At 39.8% G+C, this 13,157-nt stretch overlaps 1 pseudogene; it reads right to left on the reverse strand.

Annotated features, from left to right (window-relative positions):
- Positions 1 to 13,157, reverse strand: part of LOC149144505 (protein PIN-LIKES 2-like) — a 38,914-nt pseudogene that overhangs the window by 2,016 nt on the left and 23,741 nt on the right.

Raw genomic sequence — 13,157 nt, forward strand, 5'->3', positions numbered from 1 at the left:
TAATGGAGGATTACTAGGAGAAAATTGTTTCTCTCATAACTTGGGAAAAATTCAACCAAATGAGGATAAAAAAAATGTGTTCCTAGATTATTTCAACATTATGAACACAATGGAATAGGTTTAAGAGGAAGAGAGGCACTTTTGTATGTGATTTTTCCACGTTAAAGTTTAAGGAAACCGAGGGCCACCAGGAGAGGAGGTCAAGCCCAGAACAATTGTAGTCCATTTACAGAGTTTGGAGAGTCATCTTAGGAGTTTTTGGATGGTCTGAGTCCATTGAAGTAGGTTTTAGGAGTTGTAGAGCATTGTAAACTATACTTTTGCCATTCTGAGCAAATACGAAGGCCCAAGCCATGGAAGCTGGACCAAGGAGATGTAGCCCAGGAGGGGTGAACTCCTTTATCAAAACATTGCGTTAAGTGTTATTCTTGATGGTTTGCTATTCATTTGATTTTTGTTGTTCAACACTTTTATTTCATGTTATTCTACTCATGATTCTAACATTAAACTTGACATAAATTTCCCTGTTTTGATTCACAAACACCAAAAGAGAACCATGCACTTGAAGCAATTGAAAAGAATTTGTTTTTAAATCTAAAGTTGAAATTAGCATAGCAAAACTAACATTCAGCTATAGATCAATTTGGTATCAGAGAAAAGGTTATTTTCTTGATTTCTTGAGATTTGTGCAAGGAGAATTAACAATGTGCAAATTCATGTGATGGCAGCTTCAACAAATGATGTCTCAAATCTCTCTTCCTTAGCAATATTCTTTTATGAAGACATGTTGCGAGAGTTTTTCATCATGAGAGATATGGTGCAAGAGATGATTGAAGATAGGAAGGAGAACACTATACTTCAAGAGCAGTTGATGGCCATGAAGGAGGAGAAGAAAGAGCTTCTTGAAAAGATGCATGAGATGGAGATTTTACTACATGATGCCAAGGAAACCCTAGCCAAATATGTGCGTGAACATGAGGTATTCAATTCAAATTTATCTTCAATTTCCTCTTAAAATGAATTTTTTGGTGCTTTTGAAAGACACACTAGAGGAATAGAGTCCAAATTATTGATGAATATGGGCTATGAAGGTAAAGGATTAGGCACACATGCACAAGGCATAGTTGAGCCAATTGTTGTTGAGGAAAGGCCAAGGTATTTGGGTCTTGGCTATGGACAACATGATGGAGAATGATCCAAATCCAAGGAGACACATGAAGGTGTTCCAAGAATGACTTGAATTCATGTTCAATACCTCAAGCTTGTGAAGTTTGTGTTCATGAGGAATGCAAAAGTTTAATACCCACTTTGCAATAAGATTCTCATATGCTGGCAAACAAGAGGATGATGAAATATCTAGGGTCATTGAAACCATTGTTGGTATCCCGAAGATAGCCACTACTTCAATAAATTCACCTCCTCAAGAAGGTGACAAAGGTGAATGTGCAAGGTATAAATCTCCCTTTAATCAAGTTTCTTTTGATTATGATAAGCATGGTAAATATTCACATAAGAATTGGAGAGATTTTACATGTTCTTTTTGTGGTTTGAATAACCATAATGTTTCAATATGTTGGAAGAAAATGGCCACATACAGGAAACTTTCAAAACAAAAGAGACAGAAAACCAGAGGTCCATTGGACAATGGAAACCATGTTGAAAAGAGGATGCAATTGTTTTGCACTCATTGCCATAAGCAAGGTCGTCTCATAGACAAATGTTGGACTTTGTATCCAACAACTCATCCGCGACATTTGAAGAAGGTGGAGAGATATTTTGACAAAGATGGAAAAGAGGATTCCATAATTGATGTGGATAAAGATGATTCACAAAATGATGTGCAACTGAAATAAGCGTCGTGGAAATGGTTTGGTAAGAGGTGGTATGATTTCTTAACCAAATAAGGCTTGCATTTCTTTTGTTGATAGATGCAATTCTTTGCTTTAAAAATGCATTTTTTTCCTTATGAATGCATTACTTTTCTATTAAAATTATGTTGCAATTTGTATGATGCAAGATGTTGAAAGTGGAGTTATGTTTGACACACTTAAATGTAGCAAAGAAGGCAATCTGTGGTTACAAGTTTGTATGTGAATGCATTTCTTTTGAATGCATTCTTGATGTTTCATATTTTCGCTAGGAAGGTGTGTAAAAGTTGTTGGAAATAATACTGAGAGGGGGGGTGAATCAGTATTATCAAGTTCTTTTAATAAATCTTCCTTATTTATACTTTGAATTATTTTTGCATGTCAGAATCATAAAACAATGAGCATGAACAAAGAAAACAGATAGTCACACCAAAGAACACCATATGTAAGGTGGAAACCCAATGTGGGTGAAAACCACCTGTTGCAATATGTCTCTATCTTCTTTCAAATTAGAAACTCTTTTTACAATGGTTTTGTATTGGTGCAGTCCTTTACCAGTACGCAGGCTGCAACCTGCAGAGAGCTACAAATCTCTCTCGTTTTCCAGTCTCTCCTGGAAGGGAGCTACAACCCCCTAATTCTTTTCTTTCAAGGACCACTTTTCATAAATTTTCAAACTGGATCCATAAACATCAAGATATCATCAAGTACAAGTAAATCACCCAGTCAACTGCAGTAACCAGATCAACAATAACAGTAAACAGAACCCAGAACACCTTATCAACAGAGAAAAGTCAGCCAACAAAAGATCTTAAGACAGATACGCAGTTTTTCCTTCTCTGGTCTGCGTGGCTCTGCACTTCACCTTCTACTCCCCTGCGTATACACGCAGAGACCCTTCTGCTGCACCGTGTACCCACACACTGTTTCTTCAATCGCTCTGCGTACTGTTACTGTAGGCACGCACCCACAGATACTATCGCGCCGCGTACTGCTACTGTAGCCACGCACCCACAGATGCTATCACGCCGCGTAGCTACACACCTGCGGCTTCTGAAGCGCCGCGTACTTTCCCTGTGCCTACGCACCTGATCCTCTGTCGCGCTGCGTACCCACGCACTGCGCCTTCTTCTGCTCTGCGTACCCACGCAGTGCACCTTCTTATGCTCTGCGTACCCACGCACTTGCACTGTTAATCACCTGCGTACCTCTGGTTAGGGCCAAAATTGGCAGTCCACCAGTATGCTACAGATCGTCAGATGCCCAGATCTGTTCATGCGCTCGAGAGATCACCCTTCACAGATTCGCTTTCAACTTCACTTTTATATAGATCAAGCTTTTAAGACAATAACCCAATATTTCAGATCTTAAGATATTCAATTTTCAAAAAGATACTTAGCCAAGTAATCTCCTTTGCTTTATATAGGCAAGCTCTTCCTAAAATCATGGATCAAAACCATAGATCACCAATACAAGGGGCCCTAAAACATAGGGCTCAATAATAATAATAATATAAAACAATACCACGGGCCAAAACCATAGAATCAAGAACGGCGGGCTAAATACCACGGGCCAAACATAGGAAACCCTACGTGAACGCGCTTCTCTGCCTTGAAGTAAGTGAACTGGGGGTACGCACCTTCTGAACGGGTGACCTGCGTGTCTGGTCGCAGTCCCTTCACGACGTACCTACGTGTACGCACCTTTTGAAATATTCTCCTGCGTACCTCTTAATTTTCAACATTTTGAGAGCCTGATCAGAGCATTGCTACTTGAGGGTGTTGCCATCAAGTACAACATCTGTAACATAGAGCCATACCAGAATCATAATGCCAACAATCTCCCCCTTTGGACTTGATGGCAACCTCAAAAACTTCAACATCATTCTCCCCCTTTAACATCAAGGGCAAAGGGTTATGCTCCCCCTAAGAACATGCTCCCCCTGCAAAGAAGAACCATAATCCACCAAACACCATAAATGACCATGAAAGAGATAGAGACATATTGCAGCAATATTCAGACCAGCATCCATGATCTTCTTATGTACGTCCTCCATAATGCCAACAATGCATTATATGCTCCCCCTGAACCTGTGCCATTCGATCTTCAACCAATCTGCAACCTAGCACATGTACGCATATGCCCCAACTGAGCCTTGCATACAACCAACCATCAGAAGAGATTCAACAAGATGATGCATCAACAACCCCCAGCTTTTGCCTGAGGTATTCAAAGGTCTCCCTGGGCAATGGTTTGGTGAGTATATCAGCAACTTGTTCCTTAGAAAAACATACTCCAACTTGACCTTTTGTTCAAGTACTTGTTCCCGGAGAAAATGATACTTGATCGGTATGTGCTTGGTCTTTGAATGCATGACTGGGTTCTTTGAAATGCTGATTGCACTTGTGTTATCACATAAGATGGAGATAGGTGGTGTACAAGTGATTTGAAAGTCCTGCAAGGTCTGCATCATCCAAAGGAGTTGAGTGCAGCAAGATGCAGCAGCAACATATTCTGCTTTAGCTGTAGACAAGGCAATCGAACTTTGTTTCTTGCTGAACCAAGATACTAATCTGGAACCCATAAAGAACGCACCACCACTTGTGCTCTTCCTGTCATCCACGCTTCCTGCCCAATCTGCATCTGTATAAGCATGAAGTGTGAGATCTGTATCTCTAGGATACCATAAGCCATAATTTTGAGTCCCTTGAAGATATTTAAAGATTCTCTTCACTGCCTGAAGATAAGTTTCCTTCGGATTTTCTTGAAATCTTCCAACTATCCCCACTGCATGCATGATGTCTGGTCGGGTACCTGTCAAATAAATTAGGCTTCCAATCATAGATCTGTAGGTTGGTTGATGCACTGCTGCTGATTCATCATTTGCACTGAGGCTACATCCTGTGACCATGGGTGTACATACTGGTTTTGCATCTTCCATGCCATATTTCTTCAAAATCTGCTTGAGATACTTGGTTTGAGACAAAAAGATCCCTCCTTCTTTTTGTTGGATTTGCAAACCAAGAAAATATGTCAGTTCTCCCAGCAAGGACATTTCGAATTCTTTCTGCATCACCAAGGCAAAGCTTTGACTCGTAGCTTCTTCATTGCTGCCAAAGATAATGTCATCTACATACACAACAAGTATTAGCAATTTGTCATTTTCAACTTTTATATAAAGATTGTTGTCTGCTAATCCTTTTTAAAAACCTTGTTGATGAAGATATTTGTCCAAGCGATAGTACCAAGCCCTTGGAGCTTGTTTGAGACCATAGAGAGCCTTTTTCAATATGCATACAAGATTTGGATCATTTCCAAGAATAAAACCATCTGGCTGCTCAATGTATACTTCTCCATTCAGAAAGGTTGATTTCACGTCCATTTGAAATACTTTGAAGTTTTGAAAGCTTGAGAGAGCAAGGAACATTCGGATGGCCTCAAGTCTTGCAACAGGAGCAAAGGTTTCTTCAAAATCTATTCCTTCTTGCTGCGCATACCCTTTACAAACAATTCTGGCCTTGTTTCTAGTTACTTCTCCATTTTCATTCAATTTATTTTTGAAGACCCATTTTGTCCCTATAACGTTTTTATCCTTTGGTCTAGGAACCAGCTCCCAAGTGTTGTTCTTTTCGATCTGCTCAAGTTCTTCATCCATTGCTTTCACCCAACATTCATCTTTGCATGCCTCTTTCACATTTTGTGGTTCAGTGGAAGAGAGTAATGCCAAATAGCTTGAAGCTTCTGCAATTGTTCTTCTTGTTTATACACCTGCTTCTTTCTGCCCCAAAATTTGAGATTCTGGATGATTCTTCTGAACATATCTGGATGGAGTCTTCTCTTCTATCCTTATCTGCTCTTCTGGTTCTTCTTGAGGTTCTTCTTCTTCATCATTCCGTCTTTGAGGGTAGTCTTCATCTTCTTCGATATCTTCATGATTTACTTGCCTAGGAATGTATCCCTTCTCATCAACCACTACATCAATGCTGTCAACAATTCTTCCAAGTCTTTTATTGTAGCACTTGTATGCTTTGCTGTGTGGAGAATAACCAAGAAGAATGCCTTCATCTGCTCTAGGTTCAAGTTTGCCAAGTTGCTCATCAGTATTCTTAATATAGCATTTGCTCCCAAAGATTTTGAAGTGCTTTACCGAAGGAGTCTCACCATACCAGAGCTCATGAGGAGTTTGAGTGTTGTTCACCCGGACATTTGTTTTGTTGATAATAACCACCGCAGCATATGCAGCTTCACCCCAGAAAGTTGCGGGAGTTCCAGACTCATCAAGCATAGCACGAGCCATTTGTTGGACTGTTCTGTTCATTCTTTCCACTACTCCATTTTGCTGAGGAGTTCTAGCTGTAGAGAATTCTCTTCTTATCCCATGTTCTTCACAGAAATCGAAAAATTCATTTGAGGTAAACTCCCCACCTCTGTCGGATCTGAGGCACTTAATTTTGTATCCTGATTCATTTTCAACCAAGGCTTTAAAGGATTTGAATTTTTCGAATGCTTCATATTTGTGCTTCATAAGTCCTAACCAGACAAATCTGGAGAAATCGTCAATGAATAATATCAAGTATTCTTCTCCTCGGGGTGTCCTTTTCCTGAATGGTCCACATACATCTGTATGTACAAGCTCAAGAGGCATGCTAGCTGATCCTTCCTTCTCTGGAAAGTTAGTTCTAGTTTGCTTTCCAAACTGACATGATTTGCATATGGTGTTGTCTGGAATTTTGATATCTGGAAGACCGCGAACTGCCTGATATTTGCATGCTTTCCTTATTTGTGAAAAGCTTAGATGCCCCAACCTCCGGTGCCATAACCAGTGTTCATCATCCTTGCTTAGATAGCATTGTTGTTGTCCTTCTTCAAATATGAATAGATTATTTGGAGTTCTTTTACCTTTGATCACTGTTTTACCTGTATCAAGATCACGAACAAGACATCCATTTGATCTAAATATTACTCGGTTCCTTGATCACACATCTGGCTGACACTCAGAAGATTATGCTTCAATCCATCAACATACAAAACATTTCCAACTTTGACCTTTTCTTTTAACTGAGCAGTGCCTTTTCCTTTTATAGTTGCAGGAGTATCATTTCCAAAAGAAACTTTCTTTCCCTTTTCTAAAGCAAAATATGATTCAAGTTTTTCTTTATCACCTGTCATATGCTTCGAACATCCACTGTCAATGTACCATAGATTTTCCTGTCCCTCTGCATAAAATGCTATCCCACATCTTTCTGCTTGTGGTTCCTTTATTCTCCATGTTTTGATGCCTGAGGCTTGTTCCTTTGTCTACTGAAACCTGCTCCTGCATTCAGAATCTTCATGACCAAATTTATTGCAAATAGAACATTCAACTTCATTTTCAAGAACCAAAAAGTTGTTATAGGTCCTTTTTGTAATCCCTGTCATACTTCTTTGTTTTTGAGCTTCTCTAGTCATGATCGTTTTATATGCAACACATTGAGCTACTTTGTGACCAAAGTTATGGCAAGAAAAGCATTGTCCATTGAAGAAATTCCTGCGGTTATCAAATCTTCCGGCCAAACGATTGTAATTTCTATTGTCATTCATTCTTGAAGCAAATTGAGAGGATTTTACCTGTGGCTGTTTGTATCTTTTGTTCATCCTTAAGATGGATTGCCCCTGGTTTGCCTGATAGTCTTTGTTTGTAATTAGTCCCTGCTTTACCTGGTGATCTCAATTGTGCTTTTGCTCATTCCTTCTTGCTGCATCAAGATAACTCTTTGAGGTGGATGCTTGAGAAGTTTCTCCAATATAGCCCAGACCTGTCTTGTTTAGAGGAGAACGATGTACATTGATGATATCATCCAGAGTTTCAGATCCTTTGACAAACTTAAGATTAATAGCCTTTGTTTTCTCAATCTCTTTTCTAAGACCAACAATTTCACCTTCTAACTTTTCAAGATATTTTTCTTTTTCATCAATCTGAAATTGTAGAGTATCAATGATCATATTCTTTTCTTCTATACATGTCTTAAGTCTAGAAATTTCTTCATGAAAGCTATCCACATCTATAGCATCCATGTAATCATCATCTTCAAATGCCATTAAAAGTTTATAGTCATTACCTCGTTCATCTTCATCACTATTTGATAGACCATCACTATCTTCATGAGTGTAGTAGCTTTTCTTATTTGCAATCTGTTTTTTGTTCCATCTAGTAGGTTCCTTTCCTTTATCCTTATAAGGACATTTCGCAGCATAATGACCTACTCTTCCACAAGCAAAGCATTTAAAAGGTAACTTACCTCTGAACCTTCCAGAGCCCCTTTGAAGATTTCTGACAAAATTTGATTCTTCTTCTTCTTCTTCTGGCACGTGACTTGCTTCATAATAGTCTCCTTTGCCTGAAGCCTTGAAAGCAGCTTCTCTTCTGTCTGATGGACCTCCCTTTCTCATTTCAGAAGCAGTTAGAATTTCGTGTAGCTGAGACATAGTAAGAATTCGTAGATTTTCCTTTTCTTCTATTGCAGACACTTTAGATTCAAAATTGGGGGACAATGATCTTAGAACTTTTTCAACCACAATAGCTTCTTTTATTTCTTCACCCAAGTTTTTCATGCAATTAACAATCTCATCTACCCGAAGAAAATAGTTAGCCACACTTTCATCATTATACATTCTAAGATTCTCACACTGAATCCTGAGGGTTTGAAGTTTAGCACGCTTTACCTGTTCATCACCTTCATAGCTCAAGACAATCTTGTCCCATATTTCCTTTGCGGATTTATATTGCATAACCTTTACGAATTCTGTTTGAGATAAGAATCCTAGCAGAGTATTGACTGCTTTAGCATTTGTTTCATATTTCTTCTTCTCGGCCGAATCTGTAGGAGTAGCTGAAGGAAAAGTGTAGCCTGTATCTACGATATCCCAAACTTCTGTACCAAGAGATTGAATATAGGCAGTAACTCTTACCTTCCAATAATTGAAGTTTGTCCCATCAAAGATTGGTGGCCTGATTGATGCTTCCCTCTCGTAGTTGCTCATGATGAATGATCTTCCTCCAAGCGATCAAGCTTCTCTGAAGGACCTGCTCTGATACCAATTGTTGAAAATAATACTGAGAGGGGGGGTGAATCAGTATTATCAAGTTCTTTTAATAAATCTTCCTTATTTATACTTTGAATTAGTTTTGCATGTCAGAATAATAAAACAATGAGCATGAACAAAGAAAACAGATAGTCACACCAAAGAACACCAGATGTAAGGTGGAAACCCAATGTGGGTGAAAACCACCTGCTGCAATATGTCTCTATCTTCTTTCAAATTAGAAACTCTTTTTACAATGGTTTTGTATTGGTGCAATCCTTTACCAGTACGCAGGCTGCAACCTGCAGAGAGCTACAAATCTCTCTCGTTTTCCAGTCTCTCCTGGAAGGGAGCTACAACCCCCTACTTCTTTTCTTTCAAGGACCACTTTTCATAAATTTTCAAACTGGATCCATAAACATCAAGATATCATCAAGTACAAGTAAATCACCCAGTCAACTGCAGTAACCAGATCAACAATAACAGTAAACAGAACCCAGAACACCTTATCAACAGAGAAAAGTCAACCAACAAAAGATCTTAAGACAGATACGCAGTTTTTCCTTCTCTGGTCTGCGTGGCTCTGCACTTCACCTTCTGCTCCCCTGCGTATACACGCAGAGACCCTTCTGTTGCACCGCGTACCCACGCACTGTTTCTTCAATCGCTCTGCGTACTGTTACTGTAGGCACGCACCCACAGATACTATCGCGCCGCGTACTGCTACTGTAGCCACGCACCCACAGATGCTATCGCGCCGCGTACCTACGCACCTGCGGCTTCTGAAGCGTCGCGTACTTTCCCTGTGCCTACGCACCTGATCCTCTGTCGCGCTGCGTACCCACGCACTGCGCCTTCTTCTGCTCTGCGTACCCACGCAGTGCGCCTTCTTCTGCTCTGCGTACCCACGCACTTGCACTGTTAATCACCTGCGTAGCTCTGGTTAGGGCCGAAATTGGCAATCCACCAGTATGCTACAGATCGTTAGATGCCCAGATCTGTTCAAGCGCTCGAGAGATCACCCTTCACAGATTCGCTTTCAACTTCACTTTTATATAGATCAAGCTTTTAAGACAATAACCCAATATTTCAGATCTTAAGATATTCAATTTTCAAAAAGATACTTAGCCAAGTGATCTCCTTTGCTTTATATAGGCAAGCTCTTCCTAAAATCATGGATCAAAACCATAGATCACCAATACAAGGGGCCCTAAAACATGGGGCTCAATAATAATAATAATATAAAACAATACCACGGGCCAAAACCATAGAATCAAGAACGGCGGGCTAAATACCACGGGCCAAACATAGGAAACCCTACGTGAACGCGCTTCTCTGCCTTGAAGTAAGTGAACTGGGGGTACGCACCTTCTGAATGGGTGACCTGCGTGTCTGGTCGCAGTCCCTTCACGACGTACCTGTGTGTACGCACCTTTTGAACTATTCTCCTGCGTACTGCTTAATTTTCAACATTTTGAGAGCCTGATCAGAGCATTGCCACTTAAGGGTGTTGCCATCAAGTACAACATCTGTAACATAGAGCCATACCAGAATCGTAATGCCAACAAAAGTGGGGTATATTACTCACTTCATTTGCAGCAAATTTGTCAAGTCAACTCTTATATACCCATACATGTTTTTGGGCTTTTTGTACTTGTGATTAAACTTGAAGGAGAGTTCAATAATTGTACATAGACATGATAGTTTGTGTGTGTGTGAACAGTGGAATTGTTGTTAGTTTCATTGTGTTTGGATACATACATGAGTGTTGACTTGTGTCAACTGCTGTCACATGTATGTCATATCGACTTGGAAGAGTTGATTTTATCTCCAAAGATGAAAGGGAGATGTTGACGTATTATTGCATGATATGTGAATTTCTTGTTGTTTACGCAAATAATCGTCAAGTTGATGTACATGCTTATGTTTGGCTCTCAAGTCAAGTTAGTTGCTTCAAAAAGTATGTTTTGTCAACTTATGTTTAGTCGATGATGTTTTGTTGACTTGTGTCAGTCAATGGTTTGTACACCAAAATGCAAGAGTACATGGTGATGTTACATGATGTGACATTTGTTGCTTTGAAGGAGCAAAAGAAGAGGTCATTGATTTGCATTTCTTGCATAATGTGTTTTTCCATTTAATGGTTGTATTTGTAACATGATGTCGCAGGATTTTGGAAGGTCCATTCTTGAGCAAGATTCTCATGCTTAGCCTTCATTTTCAAATCATGACATGAGTAGCATGTTGAACTGGAGGATGATAGAGGCAAGAAGCAAAAGTGGACGAGATGCCAAAAATTTTCAGCCATTGTAGATCGTTGTATGTGTTGATGCCAAGATTCTCAGTGGGAAGGCTATCAAATTGTATCATTTTTCTAAGCACCAAGGGATCGATGTGGTACAGCAAAGTTATTTTTCAACCAGAAAGTGTCCAGCAAGTGTTGGATCGGGTCAGCAGCAAAAGGATAACAGTGGTTGAAGTGCCAAGCCATTTACAAGGCAAGGCATGTCAGTGAACCCAAGTGGTTTTCATGGAGACCTTTTGTAGGTTTTAACCCCGTACATAAATTACCTACATATGGATTCTAAAAACAAAAAATAAACAATAGTGATAGCATAACACATAAAACAAATATACAGAGAGATTTTCCCCTAGATCCCAAAACTGGGACTACCAGATTGATTTTTCATTATTTTCCTTTCAGCGTTACAATACATATGTTTAGATGTCGAAGAATCCATAAACCCCAATCCATTAACCATGGATTAGAACATAACCATAGTTTCCTTGACCCGATCTACAAAATACCATGGACCGAAAACCATCACGCCCAAAACCATGTGCGAAATCCATGCACAAAACCATAGGAAGGTCCGCCCACCTAATATAGGGTCCAAAAAAAATTTCCCCGGGGCTACTGCACCCCTTTTGACCCCCCCCCCCCGCCCCGCACCTGGCGCAACGAAGGGGGGGCTCCATCCCCCCTCTGGCCCCCTGGTTTAACTACTAGGGCTATTCGTGGAAAGAATATAACACAACCCAACATTCTCCCACTTGTCGTTTTCTTTCCACAGGGGGCCACAAGAGAGCTTAGCCATTGATCCATCCCTGCAATGCCCATTATTTCTCTACACCAAGATAACTTCTTGGAGCTCACTAATTTTGTCAATGCATCTGCAGTATTATTTAAAGTGTCCACCTTTACCAGCAACACCTTTTTGTATTCTACCATATCCCTCTCAAAGTGATACTGAACATCAATGTGCTTTGTCTTTGATTGGTAAGTAGGGTTCTATGCCAAGAAATTGAACTTTGGCTATCTCAGTCTATCCTTATAACTCTTTGTACTAACCCCATACTTGAACACAATCTTTGCAACCAAACTGCTTCCTAGCTTGCATGAGTGGTTGCCATGTATTCTACCTTTGTAGTTGATAGTGCCACTACATATTGTCTCTTACTCATCCAAGTAATTGCACCTACAAATAGGTTAAACACATACCCACTTGTAGATCTTCTCTGATCTAGATCTCCATCCCATTCTGCATCAACAAAGCTACGGATGTCCAAAACTTTGTCCATTCCTGGTCTTCCTTGATAGCACAAACCATAATCATTAGTGCCACACAAATACCTGAAAAACCGCTTCACGGTTGTCCAATGCTCCTTCCCTGGTTTTGACATAAACCTGCTCAATACTCCCACTGCATAGTCAATGTATGGTCTAATACAGACCATCGCATACATCAGGCTATCGACTACACTTGCATATAGAACACGAGACATGTCCTTTTCCTCTTCTTGTGCCTTGGGACACTATTCAGCAGATAACTTTACACCTATAGGAATAGGAACCTTCACCAGTTTACTATCCTACATATTAAACCTCTGCATTATTGTCTCGACATACTTCCTTTGGTTTAACTAGATCTTCCTCTTTGCCCGATCTCGCTTAATTTCGATGCCCAAAATATAGTTTGCAGCACCAAGATCTTTCATGTCGAATTTGGAGGACAATTGGGTCTTGAAATCCTGCATAATTTCTTTGTCATTTCCAACCATTAACATATCATCCACATACAAGACCAAATAAATAACACGGTCACCAATTAATTTAAAATACGTATAGTGATCTACTTTGCTTCTAGTGAAGCCAAGTCTCGGTATAAACGTATCAAATTTCTAATACCATATCCTTGGTAACTTTTTTAACCCATACATAGACTT

Source organism: Pinus tabuliformis, chromosome X, assembly GCF_031772625.1.
Source record: "Pinus tabuliformis cultivar Carrire ecotype Pingquan chromosome X, CPIR1, whole genome shotgun sequence".
In the NCBI taxonomy this organism is placed as follows: Eukaryota; Viridiplantae; Streptophyta; class Pinopsida; order Pinales; family Pinaceae; genus Pinus; species Pinus tabuliformis.